The following is a 15,802-nucleotide window of genomic DNA, read 5'->3' as shown; positions in this document are numbered from 1 at the left end:
TTTTAACTGTACTTACGGATAATGTGAAATAATTTCGTGATCCACAAACCTGCATTTTCCGTTTTTTAGCCTTTAAAATTATTAGTAAGTAATACAGTGTTTAGCCAAATAAGAAGACAGAGTTGTGCAAACGCAGGTAAAGGTCTTTTTCTAAGGATTACAATTGTATAAGATAACATTAGTTCTGATGCACGTGGGATACTGTCAATACTGTTATGTTGTGGGCGTGAGATTTTGAACCGGATATCCGATAGATTTGTTAGAGGGTTGAACGTTTTGTAGCATAATCAGTGATTTTTTGTTACTTTAACATGTGATGGAGGATGACAAGTAAGCCTTAAGTCAGTTGTGTAATTAAAGCATTTTTACACAGAGGATTAAATTTAAATATTACAATCATTTGAATGGAGATTTTAAAATTGTAATAATCCTCCGATAACATTTGCCTTTTTTTCAATCGAACTTAAAAAGTAAATAAATCAGTAAAGCTCCAACCTTTTTAGGTCAGTGCCTCAGATTTCTGTGTCTGAATCATGGTCAAGTGTCAATCTAAAGTAGGTAATCAGCCTCCTTTGTTTGATACACGCCATCGACTTTTTGGGTCTAAGTCGAGTCGGTTTCCACATGATGTTTTCCTTCAGCGTTCGAGCCAATGTTAAATGCGCACATAGAAAGAAAGTCCATTGGTGCACAGAACCTACGACCTCAGGAATGAGAGTCGCACGCTTAAGCCACTAGGCCAACACTGCTCAATGGAACTTAGTCGTATGAATAAATTATAGTTTTTTATACGAAAGCATCAAGCACCGTTAAACGTATCAGTTTAGCACACGGTTTTAAGTAAAATTTTTGTTTATTGCTCTGATTCCCGAAGGCACAATAGTTGTCGTGCTTGTAGGTACATACGACCAATGTTATGTTATAACATCACCAATGGGCGGTAAACTTAATATAACAAGATATTGAAGTCCACAGGACGCGGCAAGCCGCGAGATTATAGACCTAATAAGATTGAGGTTTTATATAATTCGATCTAGGGGATGCTAATAATTCTCATTTCCTGGGAATCATTGCCAGGTAGTAGGAATAGTGTATGTGATATGAATGATGGGAAGTGTCCAATTCAAAAAACCTCATCGATCAGAGGACCAAGAAACTTGGGATCGTACCGGGAGGGTGTAGGTCTTGTTGCAAAGCTCACAACCTGTACCATTTTTATTACGAAACATATATTTGATAATTAACAGACTCTTTATCAGATTAGGTTTAATAAAATGTATTGTAATCTTGTCTTTGATTGATACGTGGTAACATTGCCGTACGGTGATGGACAATGCTTAATTATTAATAGAAACCAAGCAAAATATCGACATTAATATAGATTAATAATTTCATTTGCGAACTAGTGAACTGTGGAATCATCTCCCGGTGTGACTTCCCTGGGATATACAACCTCCAATTGGGTAAAGAAAGTGTATATCAAACAGCTGTATGGGCTGACGTCACTTAGCCTCGTTTGCCTTCCCTATACTATAAAAAAATGAAATTTGTTAATCTGAAGTAAATTGCAATGGAAGTAAACATCTGAAGACATTGATTAGTATGGATTTACATAGTTTTACTTTTACATTTTACTTCACCATGAAAATGAAACAATTGCTATGATCTAATGACTGTCGCTGGTGACAGCAATATAGATTAAGCGGAGTTGGGACAACTTTTTTGTTCGAGAGATTTTTACTGTAATTTTAACCAAATATATATACTTTTCTTGATATTAAAATTTGATAGTTTAAAAACATATCGTTGTAAAAAAATTAACAAATATTTGCCAGTTTGGAATGTTATAAGACAGGTCACATGTTATGTGTAAAACAAAACGATGTCTTAAATTTTGATATTGAGGTGACAGATCGTGCTCTCAATGGTATGACAGCATGTTTACCATGAAACTAACGGTCTCATTAGTATGTTTAGGATCTATTTCATAACGCCAAGACTCGCTTCTAGGCCGCTCGACGATTTGAAACTTGAAATAAAACCACATAAATTACAGCCATTTAAAAACCGACAATTTTAAAAATCAAATTTATAGTTATATAACTTCGACGTTTGCTTTCAAGTTACAAACATTTATTCCACATTATTTATATGGTTTAACGAATTAAAATTATTTAACAAAAATCAACAGAAAGGACACGGAGGAGTGTCCCAGTTTGTACCCTGTGTAGGATATAGGAAGAGGGAAGTCACACCGGGAGATGATTCCACAGTTCACTAGTTTGCAAATGAAAATATTAATCTATATTAAGGTCGATATTTTGCTTGGCTTCTATTCTTAATTGATCATTGTCCATCACCGTACGGCAATGTTACAAGCCATGTATCAATGAAAGTCTCTGTGAGGAAGAAAAAGGTCGGCTTCTCAATTTCTAGGTGAAAGTGAACCACGTTGATAGGTTAAAATTGAGCCTCCTCCTATTAAGTAAAGTCCACTATGAGCGTGGAAGAGGTTGGCAACAGTAAATACGTCCTTTTGCCCCGAGATGGAAACATATTGCAGCCTGGGCATCCACCATTGAATACTGACTGTTGCCAGAGCGGGAATCTCCGCAGCGGAAACGTGTGATACTGGGGTAAACTTTGTTCGAACAGCACCTTCATACTTAGGGGTTGATGGTCTTAACGTGTAAGGCGCTACTCTACTGTGGACAGAAATAAACCACTTAAAAGAGCAATAAACAAAACTTTCATTTCCCAAATACGGATGTAAACTAAATTGTGAACAATTTGCTAACTGGACTTTTCAATGTGCTCTGCATTAAACAATCCTGTTTACTTTTAAATAATAAGTGAAATTTCAAATCAATTCCGCAATGTAATTTTGATATATCGTAACAACAAGTACTAATAGAGAACTAAATGTTCTATACGTACGGCTATACGGCTCGCTTATCTGCCACTTTTGATACTTACAAGTTAATTGCTTCACATTCATGAAGATGCTGATATATTTTTCTTCAAACACTTGCTGCCTTCTGGCAATGTTACTGTCCATGGGCGGCGGTATCATTTAACAGGTGAGCCTCCTGCCCGTTTGCCTCCAATTACATATAATTTTTTTTTTGTGTATTACGCTCTCAAGGAGGTTTAAGTTTCTATTTAGTTTTAGTTTTTGTTTCTTCTTCTACATGTGCCAATTTATTACTAAATGTTGGCATTGAATTTTGCTCAATATCTACCAGCCAGTCTCTTCCCTTGATATTTTATAGTCTGCTTGTGTTTAATGTTTTCCTTGCTTTTTTGAAATTTTTATGATCTAAAATAATTGATGCGTATGTGTATAAATTTTTTGTGATATATTTTCTTGCATGATGTCATACAGCTTTCAAGCATTTCGCGCTAAATACAAAATCAAACATACTACATTTTCAACTTTATATTACTTGACTAGACTTATAAATAAATAACGTTTAATCGACATGTTTCTCACACCTTCGTCCATAATTTAATTCAGAAACATTCTATGAGACTACATTGTATAATAAAATGTTAAAACGTTCCGTCCACGGCGATTTGTGTCAACGTCATTATCATGTTTGATGACAGTGAATGATTCTATGATACGTACACTGTAATCGTGTCCTCCACTGCAAATTATACCGATTACACTGCGTAACTGCAACTGGGGCTATTTACGTGTTATCGTAGTCCATCAAATTTTTGATTTTTTTTGGTATTTCACATTTGTTAACTCTACTTAAAATATTATCGAGAGAATTGTGGATGCGAATTAGAGTCTAAGATTTACTCGTATTTACTAACACTGCTTTAATAGTTCCTATACTATTAGTATAGATAATAGATTTTTGGGAATTCGACCACATTTATTAACACTCTCAGTTAAAAAATTGTGTATGTGTATGTTTGGGTACGTATACTTTCATATAAAATGATATACTTTAAAGCTTAGAAACCCCTAACCCTATATAAATGAATCTATTTAGTCTTTGATACAGTTAAAGCGTGCAAATTTAAAGAGCCCCTAACTGCGTAATCGCAGGTTTTATGTTAATATCTGTCATAACAGGAACCTGGCGCTTGCGATTTTAAATGCGCTACCGAGAATTGAATTTAACGATCGCATTGTATACGGAATGTCACTTTCATATAGAGATCTTAATAAGGTGGGGGTTTTTTCTATAATGAAGGCTGTATTGGATCGCGTGAGATAGGATTCTGCTTGCGGTAGATAGGTAGCATGTTATTTTAACGAGTGGTTTATTATTTTGTTTAATTGTTTTAAGGCAAGGCAAAACCCCAAACATTTATTTTTTTATAGCTGATCTATCAAGGCGAAATAATTATTATTTAGGATAACTGACTTTTACAGCACCTAAAAGATAAAAAGAGCTTTCAGTGGCCCCCTTCGTAGTGTAGTTCTTAGAGTACTTCTTAATCTACGTCATATCTAACAGATAATAATCAAATCACACGTGTTCAGTGGCACAGTAACTAACACTATTTTTTGACACGTGACGTTAATGACAGCTGTCTAACCCAAGCTAGAACCGGTTATATCGATGTCAAGTAGGAAACAATGTTATTGAACTTATCCACCGGTGTCTTTATTGAATTAGACTGTTTACAAATTTAAATTTATAGGGCAGTTTTCTAGTGATTCATTGAAACCATCATTACAACATTAAACGAAATGATTTTTGATATGAAACATTGAGGGCAGAGTTGTAATACTAACATTCAATTACGCCAGTCCATTGTAGATTTGCTAACCCATTGCAGGAATATGATAAAATATAGTTCTATGTCAAATTTATACTACGACCTGTCACATGCTTTAAAGTAAAGGTTTAAAAAAATGTACTTTATTTGACTCATAAAAACATTACATTTTGTACTTACATTCTAAAGGTTGTAAACATACAATAGGCAACGAAACGTTGAGATACAATATTCATTTTGGTTAACCTTATACATAATATACTTCTATGAGCACTAGCGTTTAACCTAGGCCTAGCCTGTGTCTTAAACGCTACTTCCTTCCCGTGTCAATAAGAAATTGCTTAAGTTGTTTGTCATTAGATGTTTATTAATTTATTACATTTTGGTTTACAGTTTATTATGTAACATTTTATTATTAAACAATTATCAAAGATATATTTTGTAATAAAGGAACTATAAACATCTGAAAAAACAAATAAAATTCACTTATGTATTAATTAAAGTCACCTTGCAGAAGGACACAAAATGTTTTTAAATATAACAAAGCAGCCAGAATTGGGCTCTGCATTTAGATTTTTATTTATATACTAATTAAGTCTTAAGGCTATCTTAGATTTTAATATAGGTGAGGCAAGACGGCTGGTCACCATGTCTGTATTACGAGGATTCTGGCGTCATTGAAAATAAAATCGTAATGAAGCGTGTAAGAGAAATCAGATCGTATCGTGTTGCATTTTTGGGTTATATAAAAATCTCAAACGAAAGCTTGCGGAACTATAGTTTCATGCAACCGTTTGATCACAGCTTCATATTTAAATAGAATTTGATTCATGTTCAATAATTATTTTTATTATAAAATGTCTCTTAATAAACTTTAATTTTACTTATAGATTAAAAAATCTGCGAGTTTTGATATAAATTATTAGAAAAGGTTTTCTTTAATTAACGGGTTCATTGATAAGCGGTTAGCTGTATGATAACAGTTATCTCGTTATCATGGCGCCCCTGTCGTGTCGTAATACTGTATTTAGGGCGTGGTTGACATCCGATGACTCGTGAAATCTTCAAGGCCTATTAGAACCTCGGTTAGTAACTGGTTAAGGTTTTTTTCCTATAAAATATGAAGTGTGTACAGCCCCGGCAATAAAATTAAATATTCGTAAGCGTACAGAATTTTTGTGAAACTTATTTCATCTTTGTCCACATTTTATTTCAAATTTGTATTTATTATCCTCTTTACAAGTTTACATAATAAAGCGTATTGTACGTCAGTCAGAGAGTGGAGCCTATAATAGGACTACAGAAGCCCTGTGGTAACAGGTCAGCAGCCCTCCATCGCGGCTAGGAAATATCTTGTAGCATACATAGTTATGGTTAAATGTTAATGTTAAAGTAATAAACAATATTATTAAAAAAAAATGCAAAACTCACGGGTTCCTATGTTGTTATTTAGACAGAGATAAAATTTTGACTTGAATATTGTCGTTTCGTTTGTAGCCTTGGGTAAATAATTGTCTTATCTATTAAAGTTAGATATGAAATGTGGGAACTCAAAGTGGCGACATTGGTTCTAGTGTTAAATTTGACTTAACGGAGGTTCTCAGAGTAGTTTCATTTATATTTAGGTTAGTAAGTTCACCATAAGTCAGAAGCTAAAGGTGCTACTTGCGATAAAGTATTAAAAATTTGATAAATTAATGAATGTCCCTGAGTACGACTGTTAGGGAGATATAGATTTTAGAATTTTACCGTATTCAACGAAGAGCGATTCGAATCGTTAACAATCAGTTACTTTCCGTACGGCTTGATCAGAGAGATGTGGGGTCTCTCTGCATCTTCTACCGCATTTACCATAGAGATTGTTCAGAGTGTTCGGACTAATATCTGCAGCTGAATTCAATTATAGGACGTCAAGGCAGAACACAAAATACCATCCGTATCACATCGATGTCCGTCGTTCCTGCCGCGCACGACCACTATACGGAAACAGCTGCCCACTGAAGGACTTCCGGACAAATTCGACTTAGGTTCCTTCAAGAAAAGAGCGTACCAATTCTTAAAAGGACAGCAACGCACTCGCGAGTCTAATGTAAATGCTCGTGTTAGCATCGGTTAAGCCTCCTGTCCGTTTGGCTACTGTAACATAAAAAAATTTAGATCTAGACATTTTTAATGTACGGTCATGGTCGCATTTAGTGACGAGATATTTTGATAGTTCTGAATCCTACCCTCAGACCCTTTCGATCGTATTTATTTTGTTAACGAATAATGAAGACACTTATCCAAATGAAAACCGTCATTTTAATGTATCGACATAAAATTGACGTTCTGTTTTATTCTGGTTTCATGGTGACATAAAATTTATTTGGAAAATATACAGTTATCCTATATTGATTACTTTGTTTGGACTTCATACTCAGCCGTATTCTTTTTATATACTATATAGCATATACTCTTTTATGAAGATAAATAAAGAAATTATCTAGCAAGCCATTCGCGCACTTTTGAGAGGGCTTGACATTTTATAATTCGTGTTCATAAGTGCTAGAACATTGGTTTGTTAATATAAATTAAAAGTTTCATCTGAATCACCTTGATGGAAGTCTTCCACGGCCCGCTTAGCAAGACACATTCATTTGTCTAGCGAACTGGGGAATCGACTCCCGATGGGATCTGCCCTGAGAGATACGACCTTCAATTGTTTAAAGAAAGAGTATATGCCTCAAAGGCAGGCAACGCACCCGCTAAAAATGCGTGTGTATGTGCTGCGATGCCCTTCCTGGGCGCCCTGTTGGCTCGTTTTTACACGCTATATATAAAAAAAATGTGTAAATGCATCTAATCTCAATTAAATCTCTAACTCGTAAACAATATAAAAAATGACCTAAAGCACTAAATTTATAAATAAAATTGTTCCAATTCTGTACCTTCGATGACCTATTTCCTACTAAGCTGTGAAATGTTAGCAACATAGCAGCCTAATGCATCTCAATCGATAACGTGACTGCATTAAACATAATCGCCATTTTATCTCTATAAATAGAGCTGTCTGTCGCTGCAGACCGGAGACAGCGCTAAAACCCACTGAAACACTACTGCATTGAAATTAAATCACGTTACTCTATCATTGCTGCGCTGATATAACGCTTAACGCTACGTGTTACAGTTGACTCTTCAATGGATGACGTATTGTATATAGGTCGCAAAATGCAGCCATTTATAGTACTCCGTCGTACTATCGTAGTACCGTAGTAACTGAATGAGTATGATGCAATGCAGTGCATGCGCCTGTGTGCAATGTCTGAATGGATGGCACTATGTGTGCGGATTTTATCGATTTTCTCCAGCGATTCTAAATATCTTCCCAGCCCCAGACAGCCGATGTTTGCTAAGCTTTGAATGTAGACAGGAATTGCATTTTTAGAGCGTCTTAGTTTTGCATTTGAAATTGCTTTTCAATCGCTCATTTTTAATGCGTAATTAGAAATCATATTCCCAAGTTTAAATTATATATATATAGAAAATTATTAGGCGGCTTATGAACTCGAAAAAAGTTTTGGTGTAACTCATTAAAATTAAGTTGATATGAAATACATCTCAGTAATTTTCAGCGTATTTAAAAAAAACTAACTGTACATTTTGAAAGCTGATTTGTTTGGTGTGAATATAAAATTTGATTATATATCTGTGCAAAACTACAATCAAGCTATATCGGCAAGGCCATAACATACATTATGTCAATAATATATATGCTTTTTATAATAACTAAAGGGTCCGTGTTGTAATAGAAAAGTAGGCAAGCTGAATGTTTAGGTCTTAATCATGCCGGGTACCTCAACGTGATTAGAAAAAACAAATGATCATGAAACAGAAATATGAGGATTGAGCGGCAGTGTTTTTTATATAATAACTGTACATAGCCCCAGTCACCTGTATAATAATAATAATTCATAATTTCTACACTGTAACATGTATTAACACTTAATTTCTTTTATTTCAGATAATATCATCTTACATTTCGCGCCTGCTGCAGTGCCACCAGCATCCCACCACTTTCAGCAATGGTGAGGATTCTTTGTATCTAATATAATATGAAAACCACTTTAACACCATACTGTTAAAAGTTCTAAATCAAATGGGTGTTAGTTTTGTTATTGTTCTGCAGTATGAACCCCTTTTGAGTAAAAGCTTCTTCTTGAACTTTCCAGTTAGATATGTTGTTAGCTCCTTCATCCATTTCTCCCCGGAAACCTTTAATAAGTCGTCGGCCCATCGCTTTTGTGGTCCCACGTTTCTTTTTCCTGGAGGTTCCCTTCAGCAGGTGTCTTCGGCTGTGCACCTTGCAATATGGCCCGCCGATTACTTCTTCAGCTGTTAGGCGTGTCGGTGATCTTCATTTTCGCCCTGATGTGTGCCGCTTTAGAATTTTGTGGATTATCGTTGTGCGCCGTCGTTTCGTTCATAAATATATAACAAAAAATTAATATGTCCTTATTAATTATAATATGCAAGATTTTGTAAACCTTTTATGTGTCGGTATTTTCAGCTCTTCCATAGCAAACTTAAATTACAATGACATTTTTTTTTAAACCGTTTTCACACCCGTGCATGCATTGTGTGGTAGTATACAAAACTATGACGTATTTTTCTTCGTCTCGAAATGTGTAGGACATATGGAAAGGCACGTTGCGGTCACGTTGCAGATGTCAATGACACGTGTCTTAGGGTTAGATTACAAAGGTTAATTTAGTATTTTTCTTTATGTAATTTTATGTTACGTATATAAGAAAAGGACTTGTCGGCTCCTCCGGATGGTATCTAAATTTGTATTTTTTTTAGCCGCGTCTACTATATATATTCGACAGCTATATGTTTTTGTTGCCCTTCGCACGCCGTTCAAGCTCTTCTAATTATGTATCTAAAGGTTATATATTATTTTGATTAAGCTAAATGGCTTTGTTTTTGTCTGTGGGTGGCAACCACTTGATTATCCCAAACTTTCGTTCTATTACGAAAATTGCAATTAGAAAACTAGTGTTATAAGACAATTTCAATATGAGAGATATAATAGTTTATTGAGTTTTGAATTTACGGTTGAAATAAATCAATGGCGCTTCATTTAGGTCTGGGGCTCAGATTCCTGTATCAATGATAATCATTTGTCAATCTAATAGGCAAGTAGGTGATCAGCTAGCCGTACTCGCTACTCGCCGTAGACTTTTTGTGTCCAAGGCAAGCCGGTAACCTCAAGATGTTTTCCTTCACCGTTCCAGCGAATTTTAAATGTGCATATAGACAGTAAGTCCTTTGGTGCACAGCCGAGAATCGAACTTACTACCTTAGGGATGTGCGTCACTAGGCCAACACTGCTCTCGGAATCGTTCTTTACAATATATTTTTTGAAAGGCATCGTTTTTTTACAATATACACTCGGCTTAATATTGCGTCATGCCAAAAATTTGTTCAGCTGTAAAAAAAAGTTGATACGAATAATTGTGTCACTGTGTCACCAATTCTATAGATCAATTAGGGAACTGTTTCACAATGACGTCAATTATAATTGTGAAAGCTATGTAAATCGATTTTTTCAGCGAAACCATTGTTCGTAATTATAAAAATATGATAAAGCGTTTTTTTTTGTAATTGGAGCGGTGTAAATAGCTTATTTGAATATTTAATTGTTTTTCAATACATTTGTACGAACCAAGGTTTTACATTTCTCAATACAAATGTTCTCGTAAACACCACTAAAATAATAATAATTTAGTGGCGTTAGAACTTTCTTATATTTTTTTGCTTAATATATTATAAATAAACGAAAAGCACTGAACACCAGAATACCATTAAAGGGATTGGTGCCTGAAAGGTACACCACAGTACACATATGTTTTTTTTATAAACTAGAGTTAAATACAATTAATAGAAAAATCGAAACGAAACATTACAACAAACAGAAACAGCAACAAAACTTTGTAATATTCAGTTAGTTTTAATTTTCTTCTATCTTAATTTTCATCTATTTTAATTTTCATCTATATTAATTTTCTTCTAAAAGTTAGTTTGCTGAAGAACTAGGTTCGGGTATCGGTGCATGACTCTTTAATTTTTAGATTTCCGAACCTTTAGATCGATGATGTGCCGGTTTCTCAACGGTGTTTGCATTCACCCTACGTACAAGTGCTTATAGCTCAAGTAGAAATATGTATAGCGCTCAGCAAAGGATTGGTAGTCTTTGCCAGGCGTGTTCTCCAATAGGCCACATCTAAACATCAGGTGGGATTATGGCCAAACGTCTGTCCAGTTCTTTATTCAAAAAGAAGAATATCCTATGAAAAAATATCTTCACATGTGGAGCGAAATAAATAAAAGCTTAGAGATACTAAGAGAATAATGAATTTTGAAAGTTGCTCTAGATAAGGCACAGTACTATAGGAAAGGCAATACCACCGGTCCCAATGACCGGCTCGACTTCTAATAGAAAATTAATCTTTATTGCAATTGTAAGCCATACATATTTGTCAGGCTTTCTTATCACTTAAATTAACTGTATACAACACTAAGCTATAGTCGTCTACAGCGTGAAAAGGTTTCTTTCGCGAGCTTTTGTAGAGTATACAATTTATTAATTTTACGTTTTAATTAATACGCATGTATACGTTAAGATGATACAAAACATTTTGAATTATACGTCATAGTAATTAAACAAACGGAATTCGACTTCAATTCTACAGTAGCCATTTACTAAGCAATGGAATTTAAAATTCTATTAACTAAGGTCAGACGCGAATAGCCCAGACATAATAAATGCTTAAAGGGACATTCTTGGCAGAGCTCAGAACATAGAAACCAAACTAATAAGACCGAGCCCTTCGAAGTAAATCACCACCATCGGGTGCCTTAATACACTGGCTTCCTTACATTTATTTAATTGATAAGATTGGTTGTATCTTTAGGATTAGGAATCGCGGTAAATTGCCTGATATCTCGGGGCGTGGGCGCAATTGAGGGCATGATGAAACTGATTGATAAATACAACCATTTGATAAGTAGGCGACCGCTGTTACCATGACGTAAATAGTTTTGAAGAATTCTACGCCGCTGCGCGTGAGTTTGGAATTCATACTGTGTGAAATACGGGAGATCTATGGTTTTATTACACACAAGTTGCGTACAGGTTGGTTTTATGTTATATTTAGAAAGTCGACGCAATTTGAAAAAAAAATTGCTTTTCGATCTATTATTTTGTCTACATTTAGTCAAAGCATTGTTAAGTGAGAGCAGTGTTGGCCAAGTAGCTTAATCAAAATAAATAATGTATATGAGACATTTCTTTCTTTAGATATATAGTTAGAAAAGCTTGTACGGCGTGTCAAGGGCAAAAAAAACATCGTCGATGTAGAATGATAACCTTGTATGTCCAGAGAACCAAACATTACGGGAAACGAAAAAAATGTTTCATTTCGTCAATGTTCTTTAAAATATTATTGTGCTTTTGTTCATAGTTTTGGATGGTAAAAAGGATATTATTATTAATAACATAAATAATTCCTTACTTCATTATACCAGTTAAATGATATGATGAGAGTCTAAGAATACAAAATAAAGATTTTTTTGACATACGAGGTAATCATTCTACAGTGACGACATAAAGTTTAGCTATTATTTATTATTGTAATTTTAAAAACAGTTTTTGTGTTCGATCATAAGACAAATATTGGTTTCGGGTCATGAAAGGGTTCTTTTTCTCTTCCGAGCCACCATGTTATTTCGCTTCAAAGTTCAATTTAGGCAAACTTGGTGATTTAGCAAAGTCATTGCTATAATATTAATCTTTCGCCACCCTTGACTCCGAATTTTCTACGGTATGACATAAATGCATTTTGAGTATTTGAACCATTAGATAAGTATAGTGCACAACAATTGATCCCAACTTTTAGCCTTGTCACTGCATTGATTGCAATTTGAAGTACCCACGATCCATTCAATGTATGGCTTTCAATTATCAACTTAAAGGGACGTAAAGTAACCGTTGAACCAAAATGTTGTATAGAGATTTTCACTTAATCAACAATGCAATACTTCTGTAAGGCAAAATCAACAATGCAATACTTCTGTAAGGCAAAATCAACAATGCAATACTTCTGTAAGGCAAAATCAACAATGCAATACTTCTGTAAGGCAAAATCAACAATGCAATACTTCTGTAAGGCAAAATCAACAATGCAATACTTCTGTAAGGCAAAATCAACAATGCAATACTTCTGTAAAGCAAAATCAACAATGCAATACTTCTGTAAGGCAAAATCAACAATGCAATACTTCTGTAAGGCAAAATCAACAATGCAATACTTCTGTAAGGCATTGATATGAATCCCTTTTTATACTTCGTGATTTTCTTGAGGATAGCTTCTTCTTCTTTCCTGCCTGTCTGTCTTGATAATCGCTAACCGGATACGTCGACTGCCTCCACACCACTCTATCTTCACTTTGTCTCAGTGCTTTAGGGATATTGACACTCATAATTGTCTTAATTTGTTCAGACCAACGGATTGGCGATCGACTTTGACTTCTCCCTACCATTACCAGATTTTCTAGACTATTTGGTTCTCTCCTGACAATGTGACGAAAGTTTGCTAGCATCCGTTTGTAAATGATGTTGACTTGTGATCTTTAGTTGGTTGAGAATGGACTTATGGGTTCTTTTTGCAGTCCATGGTATTCGCAATATTCTCTTCCAACACCACATCTTGAATGCCTCTTTATGTTTCCGCTGCACGAATTGACCAGGACTCGTCCTGAAATATCGATATAATTAAAAGTACCTTAATTATGTAACATGTAATACTATCTGGACACCCATATACAGGGATGTCCCTAGTGTGGGAAATGGTATGATTAGCTACCATACATTTAATTTTTTAAATTAATTATAATTTATGTAATTAATGTAATAAGACGTTTTCTGAGATATCTGTCGTCACCTGGCTATTAGATTTTCTGATCTATTAGTTAATATGTTCTCTTTGTTTCAGATACTAAGCGACATCCAATGCAGAATCCACTCCAGTCCATCGTCCACTTTCCACCATTGCAGTCACGGTTAATATCAATCACCAACCACCGAATATGTTATCATCTGACTCACTTTGATTGATATTCGCTGTGATTTCTATTGTTATGTAGAAATATTGACGATCTCCGTATGGTAATAGCGAAAATGACTCTAGTCATATATCGTCGAACTTTTTAACATTTTACGTTATCACCATCGGAGGTTCACGCATTTTTGAATATTGACTAACAAGATTAACATTCTAAAGCATGACTTTTTTATATTGTTACCATGCATGACAGTTTTTTTATGTGTGCGGGACCTGTACACTGACATGTTATTTTTAAATTATAATTACTTCAACAATTATTGTATACATTGTCGATGCGTTGAGTACAAAACTTGATTTTAGGTGAATGTAAGCCTAAATTCGAGTTTTCGTCGATGCATGGCAATATAAGATGCATTCTAATTTTTTTAAGGAAAAATTCTGATTATGTAATCTTATTATTTTTATTGTAATTATTTGGTGTTTTTAGTATTCAATAAATGATTTTCAAGTTTTTTTGTTTTTTTTTATTACTAGATTTAGTTTAGCTTACTAGAGTCTTGGAAATAATAAATAGTATAAGTTTTTAATTCTGATAGAATTTTGAATAAGAACAATATCCTGAGATAACAGTGGTATAGTGAAAAATAGCAGTTGTTATCTTAGCAAGTATATATATAAGAAATATAGTAGTTTTAAAAAAATAAGCACTTTTATTACGTAGCATAAAATATCAGAGAACTAGATAATATGACTATTTGGGTTAATATTTAAAAATCACTTGAATTAATTCAATATAATGCCTTGATGAAACATTGATTTGTTCTCAGACGGCTATAGGTCGAGCAGTAATTTTTCAATTAATCCAATGTCATTAGGACAAAAGCGAAGATTAGGATTCTGCCAAACAGAAGTTTGTTACGTTAAACGTAATTATATCAGGAATTAGTGGTTCGAATCGTTGTACCATTTATTAAGTTTAGGAATAAGATTCTCATGATACCTACAGAAAAGTTCAACCCCGGGTTATCCAAAGTATTCATCGTGTTTCCTACGTGACGTCATTCTATAATATACATTTTACAACCAGTATTTTTATGAGAAATATGGTTAGGTTACGTAAAGGGCTTCTAACTACTCCTGTACAGTGAGTATAAGGACCTTCCAGCTCGCCACCGTGGCTTGGCAAGTTTATTATCTGCCATGTTAGGACAACATATAGTTGTTTTGTTCATACATACGAGACCCGCCGACCGGCTTGATTCACGTGATTAATTTTGCGTTTAATGTTCATATATACGAAATAGCTGGTAGAGTTTCTTCAAATATTAACCTTGGACTTCATATGAACCGATATATGTGTCGATATATTACATCTAGAGATTTATATAATGACGTATATGTAAATAACTGTACAAAGGAAACGTCAATATTTGTAGTTCAAGCTTTAAAGGCAATAAAGAATTTTCTTTCTAGTCCGTTGTAAGTAGGTCACGTTTACCGTGCCAGCTGGTTTAGGCTCCATTCAGATAGTTCATATGAAATAAGATTTAAACTATGAAATAAAAAGTATATCTTCTAAGTATAATAGTTTACTAAAAGACAAGCAATGCCTACTATCAAAGTAGGCATTGTTGGATATTCATAATAGGCATAGTAAATTTCATTTAAACGTATTAATTTTAGTAGTGCATCAACCAATCTGTAAAACAAAAAACTTGGCGATTAAAAAATGATTTTATGAAAAATGTACACAGGTTGGTGCGGATATAACGACCCGGTAAAAATATGATTCAAAGTCAATAATATTGTTGTACGTTGTCGCCTTTAAAATCATCACACACATTTTATGTTAATTTTTAGTTATTGAAGAAAAGCACGCCGATGAAAAGCTCTCTCATTGTGAATAACACTTTACCTATATTAGTTGCTAGAACAAACATATTTCATCTGGAAGG

At 34.3% G+C, this 15,802-nt stretch overlaps 1 protein-coding gene across 1 annotated transcript in view; it reads left to right on the top strand.

Annotated features, from left to right (window-relative positions):
- LOC123710355 (mitochondrial cardiolipin hydrolase-like) overlaps positions 1-14,358 on the top strand; it is a 125,296-nt gene extending 110,938 nt beyond the window's left edge. Inside the window, exons 7-8 of the mRNA XM_045662185.1 lie at positions 8,744-8,807; positions 13,776-14,358. The gene's annotated coding sequence lies outside the window, so the exon portion shown is untranslated. The remainder of the gene's footprint in view (positions 1-8,743; positions 8,808-13,775) is intronic.
- The last annotated feature ends 1,444 nt before the right edge of the window (positions 14,359-15,802 follow it).

This window comes from Pieris brassicae, chromosome 5 (genome assembly GCF_905147105.1).
Source record: "Pieris brassicae chromosome 5, ilPieBrab1.1, whole genome shotgun sequence".
Taxonomy (NCBI): Eukaryota; Metazoa; Arthropoda; class Insecta; order Lepidoptera; family Pieridae; genus Pieris; species Pieris brassicae.
The sequence above is the reverse complement of the archived record's forward strand: the minus strand, read 5'-3'. Positions and strand labels throughout refer to the sequence as shown.